Genomic DNA, 26,428 nt, shown 5'->3' with positions numbered 1-26,428 from the left:
TGATGTCCTTGCACTGATATCCTTAAAGCTCGCCAAGGGATTCCAAAGGGCATCCAGAGTTGAAATCAACAGCCACTGTCCTTAATCTTTACTCTGCTCCAAGCACAGCTGAGACAGTATGAAACCACGGTATCAGTGGATTCTTTTTGGCAATGACTTACACTTGGGTCATTTCAGAATTGCCAAAGGAACATGTGCTATTTGGAAAAGCCCCTTCCTGATTCTGCTATGTCCCCACAAGGGGAATACCCCTTCATTACCTATATTGAAAATAGTTACTCCACACGGCAGGTAAGTCTACATTCTTTCCATGATGCCTCATGGCTCCTTAAAACCTGGCCTCTGCTAACTTTTCCAGATACTTCTCTATACTTTCCCTGTGCTGCACCACTACAGAATCAGCTTATGTTCAACCCCATTTTTATGCTTTTACACATGCTATTTGCACTACTTACTACACCTTTTCTGCCCATTTCCACCTAGTGAAAGCCCTAAAGGAAAATTCAGTCAAGTTCAGCTGAACCCTCTGGCTTAAACTTTTCTTGACTCTTCCTGACAAGAATTTTTCTTTGACATTGTTGCCAAAGAACTTGCTAGGTTCACATCGCATTATAGTCATTTATGCTTATCTTCTTTGAATCTAAAAGCTCCAGGCAGTTGGGGACTGTGCCTTATTCATGCCTGAACTTCCAGAACATTGCATATTGCTTGTCTTGTTAGTGATCCATAAATGCTTATGGAATTGAATTATTTCCTTAGTTTTAAATATCAAGACTTCCTTGTGCCTCTGTATTACCCACCCAACTAGACTTCCAGCTTCAAAAACATTTTTAAAGAGAGGTACATGTGGTCACTTCCTCTTTGACAGCCCCACGCACAACATAAAACTGAGATTTCATAGTTATTATCGCCTACAAAATTCAAATAAAACATCTAGGGCTTTTGGTTTTTTTTTTTTAAAGTGTGAGTATTTCTAAAAGTTGACATTCATTTAATTTTAACAATTCAAAATATTGTGGATTAGTGTGCTTTCCACAACAAGCTTAAAGGCTGTTCCCATAAGTATAATAAACTACGCAGTAGAATCTAACCACATTTGTGGTTTTAATCTGATTAGGGACTAGACTCTAGGCAACTCCCCCAGCCTCCTCAGGGGCTCGTCCTTCCTTCCCCTTACCAAATCCTCATTATTTTTTAATATCCTTCACATTACCACTGCTCGGAGATATCATCGAAGGAACACACTGTACTGAAACTCAAGCAACAGAGGGAGACTTTTGCTTGTCTGGTCCCCACAAACACGTCTGTCAAAAAGAACGTGGAAAAGTGCCTGCTGATGAAAGACATCATGATGGTGCCAAGCGATGTGGAAAAATCATCTGTTAGCATTTTGTTGTTACGAACAATCTCTCCCAGTGGTGCTGCCAGGGCCAGTAAAAATTCAGGTTATCTGCTGTACAACTTGAGTCAGTCAACCTCTTCCAGGGACTCTTCCAAATTCTACATTCAAGGTGGGGGCGAGCTAGAATATTCCCAGGGACGGCACAGAAGCACAATGAAGCTTCACCACTTCAGAGAAGTGCAGTCTGAGCAGATGGAAGGAAATAAAGGGGGGGGGGGGCCAAGGGCATCAAGTCCCTCAAAGGGATGGAATTGGGGCCTCACAGAGTGAGGTTAAGGGAGAAGACAGTGGTTCTATGGCTTTGGATGTGGACATCCTGGCTTTCCTGTTTTGTTGTTGAAGGCTGTACAAAGGCTTCAGTAATTCCCTGTGTAATTAACTTACACTTGTTACTATAAAAACAAGTCTCTATTAATAAAAAGAATGGCACTGGGCTTGACAAAATTCCCAGCAGTTAACAATAGCTGGTTTTAATCAACTATTATCAATAATTTTTTTTGTTCTTATCAGAAATAAATCACATCATGTTACAACTAAGAGGCCATCTCAGGGACACTCAGAAACATGAGGCACATCTGATACATCAATGTAATTAGAACTTGCTAGGAGGAATAAATAAAGAAACCGGGCAGGAAAAGGAGTAAAAAGGAATCAAAAGATAAAATAACGCTTAAGTTGACTTGGGAGTAAAACCCAACACATGCAAGGCTGTCGAGTATAAAGTTAAATTACACACGTGTAAAAATGGTGCTATCTCCAGGGATCATCTGCCATGCTGATGTTCAGTCAAGATAGTGAGAGAAAAGAAACCAACGTAAAGTAAGTGTGCTAGACCCCATGCGAGGTGCCTTAATTTAATCCTCGCAACACTGTAAGGCAGACATCTGGGGGATGTGTTAACTTCTATAAGACCCCATGCCTGGAAAATGGTGACAGAGAAACTTAAATCGGGTTGATATTAAATGCATGCTCTTTCCTCTTTACCATTTTTGAATTGATAGTAGCTAAAATAATAGTATTTCACAATAATGCTTAAAATTGAAGAACAGCAGACACACAATGTAATGTTAGTTTCAGGTGTACAACATAGTGACTCAACAACACTGTATGTTATGCTGTGTTCACCACAAGTGTGTAGCTGCCATCTGTCACCATACAGCGCTATTACAATACCACTGACTATATTCCCTATGTCATAACTTTCATCCCTCTGATTGGTTTATTCCATTACTGGAAGCCTGTACCTCCCACTCCCCTTCACCCATTTTACCCATCCCCTGCCCCAAACCCTCACCTCTGGTAACCACAGGTTTGTTCTCTGGGGTCTGTTTATGGGTCTGTTTGGTTTTTGTTTTGTTTTTTAGATTTGACATATAAATAAAATCATAAGGTATTTATCTTTCTCTGACTTACTTCACTTAGCATAACCTTAGCATGGGCCTCTAGGTCCATCCATGTTGTCACAAATGCCAAGGTCTAGTTAATTTTTATGGCTGAGTAGTATTCCTCTGTGTGTGTGTGTGTGTGTGTGTGTGTGTGTGTGTGTGTGTGTATCTCACATCTTCTTTATCCATCTATTGATGGACACTTGGGATGTTTCCATATCTCTGCTATTAGTTGTTTTGTTTTTTCTGGTATTTCTATTTTTAATTCTCTGAGGAAACCCCATACTGTTTTCCTATACTGGTTGCACCCATTTACATCCTTGCCAATAGTGCACAAGGGTTCCTTTTTGTCCACATCCTCACCAACACTTGTTGTTTCTCGTCTTTTTGATTCTAGTCATTCTGACTGACTGAGGTGATAGCTCATTGTGGTTTTGATTTGCATCTCCCTGATGTTGAGCAACTTTTCATGCGTCTGTTGGCTAGCTGTAGGTCTTCTCTGGGAAAATGTCTATTCGGGTTCTCTGCCCATTTTTAAGTCAGATTATTTGGGGGTTTTTTTTGGTGTTGAGTTGTATAAGTTCTTTATATATTTTTTTATATTAACCCTTATTGTACACATCATTTGCAAATATCTTCTCTCATTCAGTAGGTTGCCTTTTCTTTTTATTGATGTTTTCCTTCACTGTGCAAAAGCTTTTTATTTTGGTGTAGTCCCAAAGGTGTATTTTTGCTTTTGTTCCCCTTGTCTGAGGAGTCATTTCTAGAAAAGTGTTTTTAAGGCCAATGTCCGAGAGATTACTATGTTTTCTTTAAGAACTTTTATGGTTTCATGTCTCACATTTAGGTCTTTAACCCATTTTGAATTTTTTATTTTGGTGTAAGAAAGCGGTCCATAATAATTATTGACTAACAACATTACATACTATCTATGGTTTACAATGCATTTGTATTACATTAATGTTTATAATTATGGCAACAACCTCTGACAAGGCTGGTACTGTAACTGTTTTTAAGATGAAGAGGGGCATAGAGACAGTAAGTAAATTGCCAATGAGATAGATTCAAATCCAGAGCTTTTCACTTTAGAGCTTTTTTCACCTTATCCCGGATCCTCAGTTATTAATAATCTTTCCCATTCACTACTCTGAAATCAGAATGCCAACACAAAAATAGAGATACTTTCTGACAAAAGATGCTTTCTTTAAAATATTTGCCCTCCATCCTTCTGGAAAAGAACTGGAGTCACTGGGTAAGTAACAGATCTGAAGTTTTTTGGTTCCTAGTAAGTGGAAAGCACTGGCTGAGGGTCAAAAGATCTGGATTCCTCTCCTGGTTATTTCAGTCATGAGCTACTTGGACCTCCAGAATTTTTTACTTCCTCTAATCCTCATTTTATTAATATCTAAAATGAGAGATCTAAAATACTTAGTAAGTTTTCCTTTAGTTCTAAAATGCTAATAATTTCCACACACAAGACTTCATCATATCTCTTCCTCTCAAAACTTCCTAGGTTACAGCTCTGCTCATGAAAGCTTGATAAAGATTTAAAGCACAATATTGTCTAAGCCATATAAAAATAGAGTCCCACCCTCATTATTAATGCAAATGTACACACAAGGTCAAACAGACTCATTAAGGTGCTCTGAAAACACACCAGTGGCTCAGTTTGCTGTTTAGATAAAGTCATGCGTTATTTTTTGCCATCTGATAGTTTTTATGATGATTCAGGAATATACTTCAAAAATAAACAAATATAACCATTGATCATCATCCAAGGAAGTAGTGGGGAAGTAAAACAGAAAGTTTTGAAATCTGGACTGAGATTCCTACCTGGGAAACAAAACAAAACAAAACTTAATTGTAGCCAGAGTGCTTTTGTGGAATAAAAGAAAAAAAAAATCATTACTCACAGGGGATTCTGGTAACATTTTATTCCTAAGTTATTAATATCACTAAATGTAGTGTAAGTCACAGAATGGATGTACCTTGGGAGATCCATGAAAATGATTTTCAGACTTCATTTTTGTGAAAAGTAATTCTAAACCTAATGAGCAAACCCAAGACTGCACATTTTTAGGCAATGAGCCAACACACTAACTCCTCTATTAAGAGAGAGGACTTGGAATTTCATGTTGTATTATTAACACCACTGGAGCTACAGCTAGTCCAATAAAGTATGTATGACTCACTGCAGAGTACCCGTGAGCTTAGAAGCAACAAATGGTAAATCCTGGTCCCCAATGTGGCAACAAACTGAGGTACTTTAAGTAATTACAGCAATTACTTTAATATTTCCTTCTCAACTCATGCACTGTCTATGAAGGGACACCATCCTATGGTCAATGCCAACGTGTCCCAGAGTATCATTTTGGAAACTGTCAAGTGGATTCCTCAGTTATATTTGCCTCACATACTCCCAAACTTTGTATTTTTTTCTTGAAGTGAAAAGTGATATTGGGTCACTTAAATAGCATTATCAAATGGGAGCACGTGAGGAGGGACTAGTTGTTGAGTTCTGTCTGGTACAGAAAGTAAAGGTGACACGCATAAACTCTGGGATTACTGATTAGAAAAAAGTTTCCACCTCTTTCCCAAAGTCATAGCTCTCTGGTAGCAAGAAGATGATCAGGGGAGAGATTGTGACAAATTCCTACTTATGGATTTACTCTTCATAGTGTTATATGAACCAGAGAGACTGGAAACAAGTCTTATCTCACTTATACCAAAGTTTCTCTACCATCTAATGTTCAAATAAGCTTTAATGAGCATCTATAATGCATCAGATCTTGTGAAAAGTGTCAGAGAAATGATAATAATTAAGAAACAATCCATACTTTGAGACATTCCAGCTGAGAAGAGATATTTGTCAGTTTCAATCTTCAAGACAGCTGAGCTATATATATATATGGATTTTACATTATTATTATTGACACGTAACATTTTTCTTGAGAACTGAAGAAAACCAAGACCACACCGGTTGATTTGTCCAGCAAAGATACCCCAAGTTATTCATGTTGCTTCTACTACACAGGAACAGGCCACTCCAGGCCCAAACACTTATAACTAACCTCCCTGAATATATTTCCAATGAGTAATCAGGGAGGTATTTGGCTTCCTACCTTAACGTGTTTGAATAAATGACCAGTGATGTGTGCCTAGGCCACAACCACCTTCTCCTCGCCACTTTGAGTCTTCCTAGGGATTAGTCACTTGATAAATCTGCCATTGAATGGTTTTAAAATTATAGGTTAATCGACAAGGAAAACAAACAAGAAGGTTTATATGTTTTTCATTAAGATCTGGGCTCTGGTCTAGGACATGTCCTCTAAGGAAGCTAGGAAGGGAAATGTCTTAAATTTCCAAAAATTGCTCACCCCAGCCAAAAGGCACACTCATTGTATAAGATATACGTTGAGATGCCAGAAAAGGGCTCACGAAATTAAGGATAGTCTTTATTCTCTAAGTAATGGACCCAAGGAGAAATATTTTCTACTATAATTGGAGAGACTGGGTCAGGTAATGGAAAAAACACTAAAATAGTGGTCAGAGTGCCTGGATTTACTTCAGCATAAGACTGCTGTACGACCTCAAATTTCCTTCTTATCTCTGGCTATTGTCTTCATCTGTAAAATAAACAGGTTAGAAAAAGATCAGAAAACTTACAAATCAGGTGTCTTGGGATCCATGGAGTATCTGAGCAGTTCTGCAAACACTTAGTTTTAATGTTATTTTAAAAGGATATTTAACCTAAAAACAACAAGGACTTTAAGAAATGCAGAAAGTTATATAAAAAATACACATTTCAATGCTAACAGCACATCTAGTACTAAGGTATTTGGCTTTGTTTATGTTTTTCTTTTTGGTTTTTCTGGCAATCTGGAGTACAAAGTTTCCCCTGACATGTTTTGGGATCTATTTGGATGTTCTGAAGACAAATTTCATTGATTAGGAAAGTTGTAACTCTACACTGGTCTCTTTCTTTTTTAAAATTCAGCCTTGCCCTTATACATGTAAGTATATTGCTACAGCACAGATACATATTCAATGAAGCACAGCCAAGGCTCAGGTTCATCTGCTCTGTGCAGGCCCCTACTTTGGCAAAACAGTTTGTTGTCTGATAACAAGCAAAGAATGAGGAGAAAAACAGGTGATTTTGGCATTTAATTTTATACTTGGTGCGTGTTGACAGAGTAATGTGTATGATTACAAATAATTGCAGCCAGGGATGCCTGGGTGGCTCAGTCAGTTAAGCGTCTGCCTTCGGCTCAGGTCATGATCCCAGAGTCCTGGGATTGAGTCCTGCATCAGGCTCCTTGCTCAGCGGGGAAGTCTGCTTCTCCCTCTCCCTCTGCCTCCCCGCCCCCCGCCCCCCGTTTGTGCTCTCTCTCTCTGACAAATAAATAAATAATATCTTTAAAAGATAAAAAAAATTTAAAAAAGGGATGCCTGGGTGGCTCAGTCGTTAAGTGTCTGCCTTTGGCTCAGGTCATGATCCCAGGGTCCTGGGATTGAGCCCCACATCGGGCTCTCTGCTTAGCGGGAAGCCTGCTTCTTCCTCTCCCACTCCCACTGCTTGTGTTCCTTCTCTCGCTGTGTCTCTCTCTGTCAAAAAAAAAAAAAAAAAAAAAAAAGCAGGATGCAAAAAATAAAAAAATAAAAAATAAATTAAAAAAATAAAAATTATAAAAATAATTGCAGCCATTCTTAATTGTTATTAATTCGATGTAAAAATTTCCTGTAATACATGTTTCAATCTTAAGAATTGTTTTAAAACTGAATACAACCTTAGGATTTTAAGGGAAAAAAAAATTTTAACTCCATTTTTAACCATATATTTTATAAAATGTGATTTTTGTAATTTTCTTCTAGTGAAATAAAGTAATTGGATGCTGTGGCTTATTGAAAACTCTAAATTTAAAACTCCTAAATTCAAATTTGTTTTTATCAAAAAAGCATCTTCATGAAAACATATGAGAGGACCTTTATGACCTTGGTGTAGGCAGAGTTCTTTTTCTTTTTTAAAAATAATTGAAGTATAATTAACACGCAGTGTTAATTTCAGGTGTACAATATAGTGATTCAACAATTCTATGCATTACTCAGTGGTCAACACAATAAGTGTACTCTTAATGAGTTCTTAAATATGCCATCAAAAGCACAAGCCATCACAAAAATTGATAAATTGAATTTTTTCAAAAGTTCAATTCTGGCAAGGCACTGTTAAAATAAAACATAAGCCTCAGACTGGGAGAAAATTATCCACAAAATACATATCTGACAAAGAACTTGTACCCAGAACATAAAAAGAACTCTGTTCAAACAAAAATTTAAAAAAACAACCTCCTCCTTCCAAAATGGGTAAATGATTCAAATGTGCTCATGAAAGAAGATAAGCACATAAAAAAGATGCTTGACATCCCTTAAACCAAACCACAATGAGATACCACTACATATTTATTGAAAGGAAGGGAGGGGAAGAGAGGAAAACTGACCCATCTGACAATACCAAGGGCTCGGGAGGATGTGGAGCAACTAGAACTCTCCTAGGTGACCAATGGGAATGTAAAATGGCACGGCTACTTGAGAAAACAATTTGGCTGTTTCTTATAAAGTTAATATGCACTTGCCATGTGACCCAACAGTCCCACTTCTAAGTATTTGCCCAGGTGAATTAAAACATGTTCACGGGGGGGGGGGGGGGGGGGGGGGGGGGGGGGGGGGGGGGGGGGGGGGAGGGGGCGGCAGCTGTGACGGCGGCAGCTGTCAGACCTGGAGAGGGGCCGGGGCGGAGCGGCAACGGAGGGTCAGCGCTGGCTCCCGCTGGAGGCCAATCCCGAGGTCACTGACCAGTTTCTCAAACAATTAGGTCTACATCCTAACTGGCAGTTTGTTGATGTATATGGAATGGATCCTGAACTCCTTAGCATGGTACCAAGACCAGTGTGTGCAGTGTTACTTCTCTTCCCTATTACAGAAAAGTATGAAGTATTCAGAACAGAAGAGGAGGAAAAAATAAAATCTCAGGGACAAGATGTTACATCATCAGTATATTTCATGAAGCAAACAATCAGCAATGCCTGTGGAACAACTGGACTGATCCATGCTATTGCCAACAAGAAAGACAAGATGCACTTTGAATCTGGATCAACCTTGAAAAAATTCCTTGAGGAGTCTGTGTCAATGAGTCCTGAAGAACGAGCCAGATACCTAGAGAACTATGATGCTATTCGAGTCACCATGAGACCAGTGCCCATGAAGGTGAGACTGAGGCACCAAGTATAGATGAAAAAGTAGATCTTCATTTTATTGCATTAGTTCATGTAGAGGGGCATCTCTATGAATTAGATGGACGGAAACAGTTTCCAATTAACCATGGGGAAACTAGTGATGAAACTTTATTAAAGGATGCCATAGAAGTTTGGAAGAAGTTTATGGAATGTGACCCTGATGAATTGAGATTCAACGCCATTGCTCTATCTGCAGCATAGCTTGTCAGTGATGGAAACACCAAATACTGTATTATTTGCAACAAAAATTAAATTTCTGCCGCCATACACTAACTCAAAAATTTTGATATTTTCATTAACTTGACTGATTAAACTTTATGTGAATTAAAAAAAAAACATGTTCACATGAAAATCCATACACATACGTTTTTAGCAGTTTTATTAATAATCACCCATGAGGGTTATTTTTGTGTGTCAACTTGACTGGGCCACTGGGTGTTCTTTGAGGGTGTTTTTAGATGAGATTAACATTTGAATCAATCAGTAGACTGAGTAAAGAAGATTGCTCTCCCTAACGGGGGTGGGTACCATCCAATCAGTTGAAGACCTGAATAGAACAAAAAGGTTCACTCTCCTGCCAAGAAAAAACTCCTCCTGCCTAACTTCCTTTGAACTGAGACATTAGTTTCTTCCTGCCTTGGAATGAAATCATCAACACTGGTTCCTCCTAGGTCTCAAGATTTTTGGCCTTCAGGCTGGAACTATGGCACCCACTCTCCTGGGTCTCCAGCATGTCAACTCACCTGGGAGATCTTGGGACTTGTCAGGCTCCATAACTGCATGAGCCATTCCTTAAAATAAATCTCTCTCTCTCTCTCTCTCTCTCTCTCTCTCTCTCTCTCGAGTTTAGTTTAATCCTATTAGTTTAATTTTTTTTGTGGAGGACCCTAGTACATTGCCAAAATTGGAAGCCACCCAAATGTTCTTCAACTGGGAAAGGATAAACAAATGGTGGTACATGCACAAAGTAAAATCTAATTAGAAATAATATGGATGAATCTCAAATGTGTTAAGAAGCTGGACTTAAAAGGCCATACACTATACCATATGATTCCATTCATATCACATTCTGGGCAAGTCAAAGCTATAGGGAAAGAAAAAGCAGGAATGGTTGCCAGGGGCCTGAGGTCAGGAGAGAGGATGTCTTCCAAGGGACACAGAGGAATTTTTTATGGTGATGGAATGTTCTATGTCTTGATTGTGGCTATGGTTACATGACTGCGTGGGTTTGTCAAAACTTGTACACTATAAAGGGTGATTTTTATTGTGCATAAAATAATCTCAATTTAAAAAAGCAGTTACAGATTGACATTATAAGTATACATTTGTATAAATTTAAGACTGTAAAATAAATACACACTAATAAAATGCCACTTAACAGTTGGACTTCCAAGCAAGATTTTGTTTGCAACAAAATCTTTCTCTTTTGAGAAAACACATTACAAGAGACATAGAGTAAGATGAGTCCCAAAAGCATCTAAAGAAGTACCTAGAACAAAGTCCAGCTTTCCTAACATAAAAGTTTAAGCTTTCTCATCAATGCTATAGCATTTTCACACCTGTGGCCCAGATTCTGGAACTTTCTCTGTCTAGGTCAGATCTGGGATGGGGTTAGTGGTGACCAGCTAAGACAGTACCACCACATTCAGCATCACTCTCACATCACCACTAAGTGACAACATGGCCAGGGAGTGAACAACGTCTACTAAGAGCTCAGAGTGCTAGGCAGGATGTTACATTGCCTTTAACACTGTGATGTCTCATTACTTCCCCTCTGTCAGTCTCTTTCCTATCACATTATTTATGACGAGTCTGATGTTCTCATTGTAGTTGATCACCAAATATTTTCAAGGATACAAGGTCCTACTTCTCTGCTTCTGTAAGTAAAAAGGATCTAACATCTTCTATTCCCAGGTCAACTTGAAGAGTTTTCTCTATTAATGTTTTTCTTAACAAGCCTCCAAAGCAAGGATCAAGGTATTAGGTTAAAAGTGTGCCTTAGGTTTGTGATAGATTAATAGGTGGTATCTCTGTTACTAGGGGGGAAAAAAAAAACCAACACTAAACTATCAAAACAGTCTATTCCACATGGCAATTAGAGCAGTTTCCTCCTATACTCACAGGATCTCCAAGGTGTAGGAGGCCTATTATTTCAACAGGGTTGTAGGCTGCAAATTCTATTCTGTAAAACGAGGATGACATTATCTATCTTGCTTTCTAATATACTTCTCATGGAAGATGAAAGATCTCAGAATAATGTACTCAGAAGAAATCAAGAAAAACTCTTGACTGAAAAATACTGCAGAGTTTATTTAATATTGGATGCAATTAATAGTAACTAGCTGGGTTTATAGTGCTTGTCAGTTGGAAGCTATAGCACAACCCATATATCTCCTGTATATAAGCTGATATGTATGCTTAAATGGTGGCCTTAGAGAAAAAGGTGAACTTAATGCGGTTAAACAAAAGTCAACCTTTCTTTCTAAATAAAATGCATTAAGTAGGATCCAAATACCCTGAGAATGCACATTCAATACACTAGAATTTTATCATACAACAAAAAGCTAGGATATCGCTTATGTACAAGACACAATGTTTATGTGTCAAAATTCTTCTCAAGCAATATTTTACATATTCATTGACAGGTATCTCTCTTGCCTTTTTACCCCCACCTAAAAAGTGCTCGAGTCCTTCTCACATCTGCCCCCTCCTCACAAAAAATGAGAACACCTGCCTTAACACTGCCCCATCCTCAAGAAAAAATCTCCCATTAAGTTCATTGACAAGTGTTGCTCTAAAAGATTTGCGGTTATCTTCTGTCTTTGCATTTTTACCATACCCTTTGTGTAATTTCTCAAAAATCCAGTCTAAATCACCACCATTTTACTGAAAAGGCTCACGAAAACCACGTTTAATGGCTTCCTGAGTTACCCAGTTTGGTGGGTTTTTCCTCATTCTCCTTTGGGACTCTGCAGCTGAACTTGAGAACTGCCCCTCTTGTTTTCTCTGAGAGTATAACACCCTGGTCCTCTTCCTACCTTGCAGTTACTCTGCCTACTGCCACCTTCCCTTCTTCCTTCCATCTTCCAAATACCTCAGTTACAACAAGCTAAGAGGACGCATGTTTTGTCTCCCTTGTTCACTGATGTAGTCCTAGAAGCATGAAGAGCGCCTGGTCTGTAAAGGCATTCAGATAGTTGTTGAATAAATGAATTTTCCAATGTCCCCAGCCAAGAAGTCCCTGAGGCTATTGTGCCTATAAAACTTCTGCATTCAGTTAGCAAAGGGAAGAGAAAGAGGAAGGAATTACTGAGCAGTGCCCATGCAGGGCCTGTTACAAATGTGATGAAAGCCCTCTGATTTGTAGGATTACTGCTATCGCCCCTTAAGTAGGTCCTAGCTGATAAGTGCATATCCGATGTGCGACTGTGTTCTTTCCAACAAGCCTCATGGAATTCCCAAGTCCAAAGTTACTGGTCCATCTCCATCCAGATCTGGTTAACTATGTCTCATTAGTGGACCTCCAGACTGAGTAACTTTACAATATGCACAGGACCTAGATGTGAGTTGACAAACTGACCCCAAATTAGTCAAAATAAACATTCTATCCCAAAGACATTAATAATGCCATTATTTTGAATACACCCACTTTTATTGGCATGGATTTTTATAGTTCCTCATAATATTTACACTTTAAAATCATTGAGGAAGTCACAAATATGAGTTATTCCATGTGGATTCAAGTGTTATGATTTATTTTCCAACCTTCCTCCACTGGGACAGACAACAAAGTGACTGGAAAAGGAGTCATAGAAATGCCTTGATTGACAAAAAGCCTTGAAATAGCACCTGTGACAACGTGGGTGACTGCTTTATTCTTCAAGATGGCTGGGCTCTTTCTGAGTTTCTGTACATAAGCAATCAAGTTTAATAAACATCTCCAGTTACAGACCTATCTCAGAAGAGGCAGAAATGTTTCTAGAGCTGTGCTTGCTTCATTTGGAGTCCTTGCAATTGAGGACGTATATAGGTTGACAGTAAACAGTGACAAAGTACATCTGTAGTACCTATTCTTGAAAGCAGAGGGGCCTAGAATAATGGTCAGGGAATTTTAAAACTCCACAAAGAAGGCTCCCTGACCATAGGGCATCAATACACATCATTTTTAGAAACAGTTTTGGCAAAGTATCACCCTGATTAATTTGAGCTCATAAAGATCTGATGTAATATTTAAAAACCGATCTCTTCTTTGTGTAAACATGGATTAAGAAAAATGTAAATCCCCTATGTGGGTTTATTTTTTAATAGGAATATTAATTATATATTTATAAATCTAGGGTGCTCACTGCCTTTAAGAGTTAAGACAATAAATGGAATTTGGCAGAACATTTATTCTGATTACTAGATGTTTCACGATACTTGGAACATCAGGATGCATGTGAAATTACACTCAAGTGTGATGCACACAATAACTTGGAAAGGATCAGATCTCATTTTGACTTGATTCTTTTCTCCTGGAATATAGACAAACCACATTCTTGTTTTCCTCCTGCACTACCCACCCCCCAACCTTAGATTAAACTATATTATGTTGGGCTGATATTCATCTCCATAATTTGGGTTTTTCGAAAGGATCATTGTTACAAGAATCACATTTTTCAGCTTTCCAGTAATTGCAAGATATGAATTTAAATCAGAATTCTCATTTCCTAAGTGATCAAACATTGAGCATCACTCATGAAATGTTTGCAAAATAAAGGTTTAACTATTCTGTGCAAAGTTTAAATGTCACTTCAAATTTATTTTGACAGAGAGGTTGAGATGGCTGTAATTTTCTCTCCACCAATTTTTCTATTTTAAATGTTACAGCTGCACGTATTAATAATGTGAAAAGACAGGGGCACTATTACCTGAAAACTCCTACATAATTTCTTCACAAGTCATTCAAAACTGAGTAACTAAATACACAGGTGAATGACGATACAGGGCCAGCTATATAATGTCTATCAAACTCCATGCCCGCTGGAGGGTTTTATACCAACAACGTGCTGCTGCCCCATGGATGGCATCTGCCAGCTACAAGAGCTTCAGCCTGCCGGCTTTGCGCCATGCACCCTTCATGAAAGAAATGAACTGGCTCCAGTGCCCACACCACTTACACATAAATATTTAGATTACGAGGAACTCAGTGTTGGACCATCACCTTTCCCTCACCCACACATCAGAGCAGTAGAAAGCTTTCTGACTGCATGTCCTTGAATACAGTGTTAATACACATATGAAACAGATTAGAATCATGGAGGTGTTTGAAAGAAAGGAATTTTGATTTTTATAAAGATGGGACATGAAGATCACTTTTCTTGGTCCGAATTTACTATGTTAAAACATCCTGCAATTGAATGAAGCACTGGGTGTTATACGCAAACAACGAATCATGGAACACTACATCAAAAACTAATGATGTAATGTATGGTGATTAACATAACATAATTAAATAAAATTTTTTAAAAATCCTGCAATCTCAACTATAGTTGTCAAATATAAAAGCAAATGCCTGTTTCCTTCTTGATCACTTTATTTTTCTTTCATGTGCTTTTCATATTTTCATATAAGCATAACACAGGTAAGAATAAAAGTGCAGAATGCAATATATGTTAAGAAAAAAAAAAGAAGAAGAAGAAGATAGCAGGAGGGGAAGAATGAAGGGGGGGGAATCGGAGGGGGAGACGAACCATGAGAGACGATGGACTCTGAAAAACAAACTGAGGGTTCTAGAGGGGAGGGGGGTGGGAGGATGGGTTAGCCTGGTGATGGGTATCGAGGAGGGCACGTTCTGCATGGAGCACTGGGTGTTATGCACAAACAATGAATCATGGAACACTACATCTAAAACTAATGATGTAATGTATGGGGATTAACATAACAATAAAAAATGCCAAAAAAAAAAGAGAATAAAAGTGCAGAATTAAACCCAAATATGATGTATCTGTGAGGAAAGCACCCAACAGTCCAGTACTAAAAGATGGAGCATATAAAGAAGGAAACATTTGTCTTTCTGTTTCTGGATATAATTGGTTTTAAAAGCCAATTTTTAAGGGGTTTGCTATGCAAAATCCTCCAGCAGCATTCACAGCTTCTCAGTAATTGTATTTAAAAATAATCTTTTGTTATGGGTGGTATTTGGTTGCAGGTTGGAGGAAAAAAATGTAAAGTCACTCCAAGAGATACTCCTGATAGCGGGCAGCCTCTGTCCCTCCATTTTTTTTTTTTTAAAGGTAATTAGATTGCTAATGAGCAAGAAGTGAGTGATGATGTAGGAGTCCAATATTTGAGTCTAGGTCACAACAGAGTCAGTTTGGACATTGATCCTTATCTCTCAAGTCTAGGAAAATCTCATCTGAAAAAAATGAATCTCTCAAGTTCTATTTATAAATCCTGGATGCAATTTGAAATCTTGCAGAGACAAGAGAGAGGAAAGGAGCAGAAAAATATTAGACAACCTTATGACCTTGAAAAGGTGATAGGCAGGTAAAAATGTTCAAATTGAACGAGATACTTGGAAGAGGGGGCCTTATTTTCCTCCCATTACTTTGCACTCCTAAAAGAATCATGTTTAATTTTGTTGGTGTGTTCAAAGATTTTAGTTTTAAACATGTTAAACCTCTGCATTGCTCAGTACCAGCCACCAGGCATGTGCTGCATGATGGTTTTCCTGCCCACCACTTAAATCGTGGCTAGCACTTTCTCCACCTTTGGCACAGGGATCTCCACATGGCTTATGTGATAGAGCATTGGCCTGGGAGAAGACCTCACTTCTAGTCAAGGTACTTCTATCAGCAGCCTGCATGGGCTTGGGCCCTTTAACTCCTAAGGAGTAGCATGCAGAAAGTGAATCTCCATGGGTGGTGGACTTCACTGGTTGTAAGGAGCCCTGTCCTGCTGGGAGCATGGTGCCTCCTTTAGGCGCACTGAGGAAGAAAAGGTGAGAACCATTAAACTCGATTTTAAAGATCAGCTCTTTCAGTATGTGGTTCCTCATCTATAAAATGAAAGGGTTTACAGATTATCACACATTCATATGAGTCCAAGGTGATTTCACCTCAACTAATACAACTGATCGCTCACTCACCGTAAGTTGTCTTAACATGCAATAACTGATAAATGTCCATCTAATACAATGAGAAACAAAGAGTATTCTCGCTGTCAAAAAACTTCCAAGAACATGGTTTTCCTATTATAATTCTCCCATGTCTCTAAATGTGAAAACTACTGCCTGTAAAATCACTTTGGTTAAAATCTAGTTTCCATTACAAAGGAAGAAAAAGGGAAAACCAATCAGTGGTTAATTTATGCACTAATGCATGTATTACCATGATAGAAGTTTCATCTGTTTGCTATTTATTGAAGGTTCACGTCCATCTTATGTTCGCCACTGGGAATGAAGGAGAGGGACAATACCTCTGCTTTCAAGACTGTAGTATGATAGAAAGCCTTGCTAAGTGCTGGAGTCAGGTAGAGAGCCAAGTGTCAGAGCAGGAAGCCTTGGGACATCAAGAGATGGTTTCATATATGATGAGGATCCCTTGGTGGGCCACAAAGGATTGACAAAGCTGGAGTGGCAGAATAAGCCAAGTAAAAGAAGAAGGCAGAGTGATGGGAAAGCATAGGAAAATAATGGAAGAAAAGACTAGTTAGAAGTTTGAATCTGATTTTAGAAGGTCTTAAATACCACACTAAGACTTTGAACTTAACTGGATAAGCAATAGTGAGCCACTAAAGGTGGGTAAGAGAGAGAAACAACAATCTCTAAGTAATCTATAACATGGCTTGAATATAGGCAAGACCTAAGGGTCTAAATTAGAATGAGAGCAGCAGAGTGTTAAGGAACAAGTGTATGTGAGGGACCATGCAGCTAAAATGATCATAACTTGGCAATCCACAAGATGCAGAAGCTAAGGGTGAGGTTGCCAAAGATGGCTGAGATTTTTTTAGCCTGGACTTTCACTCTTAGGAGAACAGTGGAACCTTAAATATATAGGGCAGTCCCAAAAAAAGACTGTTGTGTGCTATGTTTATATTGGGTGGGGGAAAAGTCAGAAGGAGACAGGTAGACAGGTCTTTTCAACCTTGGGATTATAAGAATTTTTGATGCTCTGGCTTCAGAAATTTTAAATTTTAAGATGCTGGAAACAGTTCCCAGGGTGGATTTTTCCAGCAAAAATGAGAACTCTTCCTGAAGCTGGAACTCAGGGAAACATTTGAATCGAAACAAATAGCTCTGAAAAGCCTTTACATAGAGATAGCAATCAATGAAATCTTCAAGAGACAACACATGGAAAGTCAGGAAACTAAAGGCTACCTTTCACAGGGTCCCATTTGGGGGGTGCTGTGGAGGCAGGGATGAGGGGGAAGCAGAGAAGACAGAGAAGCACACTCAAAAGAGAATTCAGTATCCTAGACGTCAAGGGAGGAGATCCGAGAAGGATTTCAACACTGACGCTCCATCTAGAATCCAAGCCAATGAAGACCAAGAGGGGACCAACAGCACGGGATAACTGCTTCCTCTGCAGTCTTAGCTGTTTCTGTACAGAGGTAACAAAAGGCAAGTGGTAGGAGGATTGGCTACATGTGACTAATGTTTGAGAACTTTGCCAGTGAAAAGAGGGATGGAAGCTCAAAGAAGCAGTATCATCAAGAGAAAGGATTTTGAAGTAAAAGATAGCTGAAATTATTATGAGAAATGGGGGAAGACAACAGCCAAAAAGAGAACAAGGAACAGGGAAAGGTGCAGAAGAGGTGTTAGAAGAGGACATCAAAGAGATCAGGTGGCAAAATATTGGGTGCTTTAGTTTCTTTTCGTAGGCATGGGGACCAAAGTTAAAGCAAAGAAATAAAGGTGTTATTAGTCTAGAGACAAAGGAACTCATTCTTTTTTCTTTTCTTCTTATCTTAAAAGAAATGCACCTCCCCTTTTCCCCAAAGCTAATTCAACCTCCTGGGTCTCTGCTTTCACCCTTTTCTGTGTTCTCCAGGAACATTTTTTTAATTTGCTCCTCGCTGGCTGGCTCTTCCCTATACCTACTCAGGTCTCCTGTCGGAACTGCAGGACTACTCAGGCTGGTTTTGTGCATAATCTATGCCTAGTGCATATCCATTCTTCTTGCTGCATAGCAACTTCACAAACATTAGCCTATGTAATCTGAACAGCCCTGTGGTGACGGTGGGATCCCCATTTTATGGACTGTCCCAAACCACAATCATAGGAGGCGTCTGCTAGGACTCACGACTGGATCTTCTGGCTGTCAAGGCTCATGTTCTTTCTCCTATGCAGAGCCGTCTCCAGATATGTGTCAAGATGCCGGCAGTAGACTCCGTTTCTGTCTAAACATTACAAAGTACCTGGCTTGCTGTCAGAGACCAAACTCTAAATGGCTGAAATAGCTTGATAGATTGTGTGAAAATTTTATGGTCCTTCCGTCAGACACCATAATTTACTATCACATAATACACAGAAGACTCAAAAGAAACCATCCCACAAGGGCAAACAAAATGGAGGTGGTGGCCCTTTGACACTCTAAGGCCAGAGGCATTATATGGATCCAATAAGAAAGCTGCTTCTACGAGCGAGAGAACAACCTCTTGATCTTGCAAAATGTTTTTGGACACCTAAAGGCTCTTTTATTACTGAGGCTGATTAAAATGAAAAGCTTAAATGACTAAAATGTTCTTTTTGATGAGTTTTTGCCATGAACCCTGGACCCTGTAGTCCAGTGGGATTGGAGCCCTTTGATCCTGGGCACTCACATAAATTCAGAGTCATAAAACAACATTGGATTTGATTTTACTAGTGTGGCTGATGTTGCCAGATTTGTAATGCAATCTTGTTTTCTCCCCTCCTCATTTTTGGGCCCATCCACCATTATTTTATAGCCAGAGGAAAGGAGTTTCCATTTGTTTTTGGCAATCAAGCTTCAAGAGTGAGCCACTACTCTAGAATGCTGGAATCCCAGAGAAAAATAATGATACTGTATTATATTCATCAACATGAGATGAATCACTGTTATTTTATGTGCTGAAAGTAAAATATCAAAAAGAAAACCCCTTTTCTGGATGAAAATACAGATTTTCACTACTTAAAAGAGTTTTAAGATGATGTGGCTGAGAACTATACTGCAAGTCTGAAGTAGGAAAAATATCAGATTTAGTGTTCATAAATCTCTAGCAAGACTAATTGAAAATTAATTTTTTAAAAGATCAAAAGACCCCCAGGTTATTTATTAATGAGTGGCAGACCCTATCTTAGTTTTCAAACTTCATTTACCTAAAACAAAAACAAAAACAAAAAAACCTGCTATCTGTGGGAGAAGTAAAGGAAATATTCAACAAGACATTTAACAAAAAACACACCATAAATATAACTTAGATGTTTAATTCACTTCCTTTCCCAATCTTCTAATCCTTTTCCTATGTATCTGTACCACAATATTCCTATAACTTCCAATTCCAGAAATGAAAGTTTTACTGTAAAAGGTCTATGAGGGAAGAAAAGCACAAATACTTTTACAGAGACTTGTATTACACAGACCAAATGATCAGTAGTGGGTCACAACTATTCATTTTTTATAGAGTAAAACATCAGTTTGAGCTCACTGAGAAAGATCAATGATATACTTAGCCTGTTCACTAGACCAGGGAATACTAATTTAAGTTGGATAAACAGTTTTCAGTAATTGTTCATGACTCGCCTGAAGGCTGGGAAATTGTTCACCAGGACAATTCTGTATGTGACATGGGGCATAAGGGTCACGACAGGTCTCAGTAATTCCACTTTGAAAACAGTGACCATAGAATACATGTGTCGCTATCCAATGGGCAGTGCCTCATGACATTTTCAGCTGAGTTTCCTTTTTTTTTTTTTACATTTTTAAAATTTTTATTATTTTTTTAAAAGATTTTATTTATTTATTTGACAGAGGGAGAGAGACAGCGAGAGAGGGAACACAAGCAGGGGGAGTGGGAGAGGGAGAAGCAGGCTTCCTGCCGAGCAGGGAGCCCGATGCGGGGCTCGATCCCAACCCTGGGACCACGACCTGAGCCTAAGGCAGATGCTTAACGACGGAGCCACCCAGGCACCCCTCAGCTGAGTTTCTCAATCCCTGCCTGAGGCTCCAGTGAACATTTCAGAGGATGGTCCAGCCAGAGGAATAGAATTCCAACACACATTCACCTCCTTGCTTGTGTGAATATATTAGATGAAGCATAAATGAATTTGTCATTTTATAAGTCAAAATAGGCCAAATATCAACAATTTCCTATGGTTCAACTTATAAACCTCATCCAAATTTGAAAAAAAATTATTCTGTTTTATCAATTAATACTTTAAATTACATGCATTGTTTCTTTGCAGCAGATATGACTCATGCCATACGTTTAATATTATTATTAATAAACAACTGTATTAAGCAGATACCCACAACAGCTTCCGGAGTACAAGAAACTGTCACTTATTTGTAGAGAAGAGTAATTGTCTTGGTGTTGTGCATATATTCAGTCATGATGAGGGGAGGGTATGCAGATACCAAGAAAGAGCGCTCTCATTTCATGCTTGAAAACATAGCATTATTGTCAGCACCCTCTGCCTCCCTACGATTTACTAATTTAAAAAATATTGATTGTGTACTTACAATGTTCCAGTAGTGGTCTACGTACCCAAGGGAGAATCAAGCTGTGCAAACATGTACAGGGAAGCAACAATGGTGATTTCAGTAACTCCAGCTTTAGCAGAAGCAACCATCAGCGCTGGAGAAGGTCCACACTTCCTGTCGGAGAGAGCGAATTCTCTCTCTGCCCCTAACTTAGGCCAAGCCAGTATCACCTCCCACCTGCAGGCCGGCAACACTTGCCAGTTGTCCTCCCCACTTCCACTCTGGCTCCCCTACATCTACCCTCTACAACAGCCTAGGGGGGAGGGCGTCTCCTGAAAAGGCAAATCTTTTCATGTTTCACACTTCTCTGCTCCCAACCAGTAGGTTCTCACTGTTCTGAGGATGAAATCGCAAAACCTTAAGGACGAACAAGGCCCTTCCCGATTATGGCCTCTCTTGCCCTCCTCCGTGGCAGTGCTTTTCAAACCCTGGTCCATGATCCAGCAATGGGATAGAAATCAATTTATGCTTTACCACCAGCATTTTTTTTTTTTAAATACGAGTGTTAAATATATCAGAATACATTCACATTAAATCAGTTCTGTTTAAGAGAACTCTTATTTCTCACACATGCAAAAACACGTAATCTGGGTTTCGATGGAAAATGCATTGCTTATTCTAAGATACAGTTTAAAACGCTTGAAAAGCACTACTCCAGATCTTCATCCCCAACCTTTCTCCTCTGTCCCGTCACACTGGCCCTCCCCAGAGTCCTTCAAACCAGCCAAGCTCCTCTTCACCCTTCAGGCCTCTGCTTAAGTGGCACTTGCTAAAAGAATCCTTCCCTGACCTCAAATCTAAACTGTATCCTATCATAGCATCCTATACTATATTCCTCTCCACAGCAATATTATACTTCCTGAGGGATTATTTTTATCAATATTTGTCTCTCTGACTGGACTACAAGCTCCCAGAGAGTAGGAACCATGTCTATTCTATTCCATCCAGCATCCAGCACAGCACCTGACGCCCAGTAGGCTCTTAATACTTAGTGAATGATAGAGAGAAGTCTAATTTCCTCTTAATGATTCCAGCTGATGAAACAGAGATGACCAATTTCATAAGGCACTGCTTTCTGGTGGCTCTTTTTCTTTTCTCACATAGAATGTACATGCCTAGGGCGCCTGGGTGGCTCAGTTGGTTAAGCGACTGCCTTCGGCTCAGGTCATGATCCTGGAGTCCCGGGATCGAGTCCCGCATCGGGCTCCCTGCTCGGCAGGGAGCCTGCTTCTCCCTCTGGCCCTCCCCCCTCTCATGTGCTCTCTGTCTCTCTCATTCTCTCTGTCTCAAATAAATAAATAAAATCTTTAAAAAAAAAAAAAAAGAATGTACATGCTTATATATAGCCATAAATACATCACGTATTACTTCTGTAAGTACACTGAGCCTTATGCCTCTGAGTGCAGATATATGACTGTATGCATATATCTGTGCGTGTTCTGGGAACGAAACTAAGAGCGGTTTGATTCCTCATGTATTTAAAGCAAAGTTCTGAACTGGAAATCTGCTTCAATACAAAGAAAATCTACTTGAAGCTTATTAAGAGAAAAAAGGGTCAAGCTGACCTCCAGTGGTAAGATTAGGGAATGGATTCTAAAATAACTGTAAAACACTCAAGTTATCTGTCACAAACCCATATATCTACGTGATATACCTTTCTTTATGTGTATTATATGTATTTGCAACAAAGAGGGGTCATACCATACAAAATACTAGAACAAAATATGCAAAAGTGTATTACAGAAACACAGCAGCTTTTAGAGACGGGAAAAACAACTGCCACTCATTTATGGCAATCAGAAAATCTGAGACTTGATAATTCTCTTAGTTGACATGTAAGATCTGAAATTCTCAAATTCCATTAAAAGTAAATAATATTAAAAAAAAAAAGCAGATGCTAACACTCATATAGTCTTTCCCTTCATTAGTCTCTAGGTAAACACTAGTACTTATTTTAAGCTGTCTGTTGTTATTTGACCTTTATGGCATATATTCTATTTTTCTAACTAGATAGTGAATCCTCTGAGTAAAGAATTTATGTGAGGGTTAAATAAAATAATCCAAAGGATGCGCTAAGGAGAGTGTCTGGCATATACTAATACAGTAATATAGTAAATGTTAGCTGTTATTGTTATAATTATTAAATGACGTTTTACCTCTAGCACATCTTTTTTTTTTTAAAGATTTTATTTATTTATTTGAGAAAGAGAATGAGAGAGAGAGAGAGAGAGCTTGAGAGGGGGAGGGTCAGAGGGAGAAGCAGACTCCCCGCTGAGCAGGGAGCCCGATGCGGGACTCGATCCCAGGACTCCAGGATCATGACCTGAGCCGAAGGCAGTCGCTTAACCAACTGAGCCACCCAGGCGCCCCACCTCTAGCACATCTCTTATGTTTGACAGGTACTCAATTGGTATTTGATTATAAAAAGCAGAATTACAGTAGTTCAAAAAAAAAAGGCAGAATTACATATATGAAATTCTATTTTAGCAAGTACTTATCTTTAAAGCAAAAACAATTTTGAAATGCAACATCTTACTTAGGTCTCCCCCCCCCCAAATCTATGCTGTCACTCGTGGTGTTCAAATATTTCTTTCACAAAAGCACAGCAGCATCAATACTTCCATTAAGGGGAGGTCATGGAAATGAGAGCATCATACTTTTATGACAGAAATATTAAAAGCAATGCTTTTTGGAACATTGGGTTTAGCATTAATTTCAGAATGTTTTTATTTTATATAGGTACAGGGTTTATATCATAAGAGCTTTACCACCAAAAACTAAACTTCAACAGCCACTGACTTAAACTAAGCATGCTGGTCATCAGGAGAGATACAGTAATTACCATTTATTGGCCATCTACTGCATGCCATTGTACTTGCAATCCCATACCTAATTACCACAGTACTTGCACTCAGCATATACATTAACCAAGTTACAATATCATCACAACCTCTTTCTAATGAGAAACCGAAGCTCATAAGGGCTTAAGTAATTTGTTCAAGACAACACATGTAGTATACAGTGAAGCTAAGATTAGAACTCAAGGAAGATTCCACATCTGGATTTTTATCCAGCTCTCTTGCCTGGAATTAAGTTGCATATCATCCAACAAATGGTTAGTTGACTTCACCATACAGATTCTTTTTCAGCAGGTTCTGCTCCTAAGGCCCACCACTCTTAAGGACTGATATTCTGCCCAAGAATAGATCAAAGGTAAGGGTCAGACCAGAAACAAGGTCCTTTCATGAATACTCTCTGGCAAGGACTTTTGAGGTGTAAGAATTTTCAGAGGTAGTTCAGGTGGAGGTTAGGAGTGTGCCACCTCATAGAATTGGTGTAGTAACACAACTAATTCTCATATATAAAGACTGGCACATAGTAAATGCTCAATAAACACTAGCTATTATTATTATTGTTCTTCCTTTACTAGGACACAGAGCAAACTAGAATAACTTGGAGTGAAAAGGTCAGAATATACACATGCATATATGTGCACACACACAAACATGCAATAAATTCACATTATGGATTCCAAAGCCCACATGAGGCTGGACTTGTTAGAAGAGGCAACAGGTACCATGTATCACACATGGGCACATCCTACAAAGAGGTGACAACATAGAGAATAGCCACATCGTTCCATGTGCTTAAGGGATCAGTAATGCTGGGTTTCAGAAGCTGTGTTGGGGAAGATAAGGTTTGAGAATAGCTAAGGAAACCCTGCAGAAATCAATGAAGTAACTAGCTGGCAGAATGCCTAGAAGTTTTGCCCCCATATTTTCTGACTTGGTGGTCTTGACAAATTGATTTGAGACTCAAGTTTCAAATCTCTATGATGAATATAGACAATTATCAAGAATATGGTGAGAAATACCAGAGTCTCCTCTTCAAACTGGGCTCAGAACCAGCTGTGAGCAATGAAGTTGAAGAGGACAATTTTCTACCTGCTCCTTCCTTCTGTACTTTGGTGGGAAGAACAGCAGAACAGTTCGGAACTTCTGAAACCAGTGAGATAAGAGGACTCTTCCCCAACACCACAAAAATGTCCCCATTATTTTTTTTTGAACCATACGAAGAGCTTGTATAGGATAAGAATAAGGGGTGATCTGCAGAAGTCTCTGCCACAGGATGAGGGGAAGGAAAATGAAAATTAAAAAAACCATTATACTAGAGAAAATGAATCAAATCAGTTGACAAGTTGACTGTGGAGAGGAGCCAATTTGGAAATCAGACACACCTAGTCAGTAAATCTTGCCATCACAGTAACCAGCTGTGAAAACTCAGGACAGGACCTTGCTTCTCCTGAGTCTCAATTGATTAGAAATTATGTACATGAATCACTGAGCCAGTTGACAAGTTGACTGTGGAAAGGAGCCGATTTGGAAATCAGACACACCTAGTCAGTAAATCTTGCCATCACAGTAACCAGCTGTGAAAACTCAGGACAGGACCTTACTTCTCCTGAGTCTCAATTGATTAGAAATTATGTATATGAATCACTGAGCACAGTACCTGGCATAGAGTTAGTACTTCGTATTCAGTAACTGACGGTAACCATCTCCAATCAAGTCAGAAAGCAAAGGGTACTCAGTATTCAAACTCTACAATCACACAGAATTTCTTCCCATCCCTTCCTAAAATGTCCTAGACCATACCCAATATTTTGCACTAAGAGCTTATTTTTCATGTACCTTCCAACACTGCTGCCCTCTCTATTCCATCAGTAGCCCTTTCAGGAAAAGACAGGATGCAGGAAGAAAGGGGATGAGGAAGGAAGGAAAAATAAAAGGAAAAGAAATATAAAAGTCCACCAAGATCTAAGAGCTCAAGGGACTTTTGCTTGGTATTCAAGAGACCATGGAGAAAGAGGATGAGAACATTCTTACTCAGCTCTTCTATGCTCCACACCAGGGTCATCAACTGATGTCTCCACACCAGGCAATCAACATAAACAAGTAAAGGAGTCCAGATTTTAGGAGGAAGGGAAGATGGCAGCAAAGCAGGAAGACCCTAGGCTCCCTTCCTCCCAGGAATGCAAACACATAACTATCAAATCATCCTAACTACCCAGGAAATCAACCTGAAGACTGGCAGAACAAACTCCCCAACTAAAGGTAGAAAAAAGGACACATCAAAGAAAGTATGAAGTGCAGAGATGTGGCTTGAGAGAGAAAAAGACCATGGTCACTGCAGTGGGGAGGGAGCAGCAGTCATGGAGAAGAGCAAGAGATAGACTAGCACACAGGAGAGCACACATGGAGAAGACAATTCCCCATAGCAACAGGCTTGGAAAGGGAAAGGGCGCAAATTTCATGAGTTCTTGCAACCAGGGGGACTTAAAGACTGGAATTTTAAAGTCAGCATGCTTCTCGGAGAACCAGAGGCACTGGGGCTGCTCTTGGAGAAAAGGCAGGCAAATAACCCACTAACTTACAGCATGCAAAGAGTGATCTGAAGAGTGCCTGGGCACAGTGGGGAGGTTAGTTGCTCATCTTGGAGCATGTCCCAGACAGGCAGCATTCACAGAGAGACCCCTCAAGGAACAAAGGAAATGGCAGATGTCATTTCCCTCCCCCATCCCTTAGCAGGGCCACCTCTGGGAACCAGTGCAGCCCCAACACTTGCTACCTAACTTGCTCACACCAA

At 39.3% G+C, this 26,428-nt stretch overlaps 1 protein-coding gene and 1 pseudogene across 2 annotated transcripts in view; one reads left to right on the top strand and one right to left on the bottom strand.

Moving 5' to 3' along the window:
- The window catches only part of FMN1 (formin 1), a 385,670-nt gene that overhangs the window by 196,478 nt on the left and 162,764 nt on the right, over positions 1–26,428 (bottom strand). The window lies entirely within an intron of this gene.
- LOC110585181 lies at positions 8,531–9,278 on the top strand (annotated as a pseudogene).

Source organism: Neomonachus schauinslandi, chromosome 9 (genome assembly GCF_002201575.2).
Source record: "Neomonachus schauinslandi chromosome 9, ASM220157v2, whole genome shotgun sequence".
Lineage (NCBI taxonomy): Eukaryota > Metazoa > Chordata > Mammalia > Carnivora > Phocidae > Neomonachus > Neomonachus schauinslandi.
The sequence above is the reverse complement of the archived record's forward strand: the minus strand, read 5'-3'. Positions and strand labels throughout refer to the sequence as shown.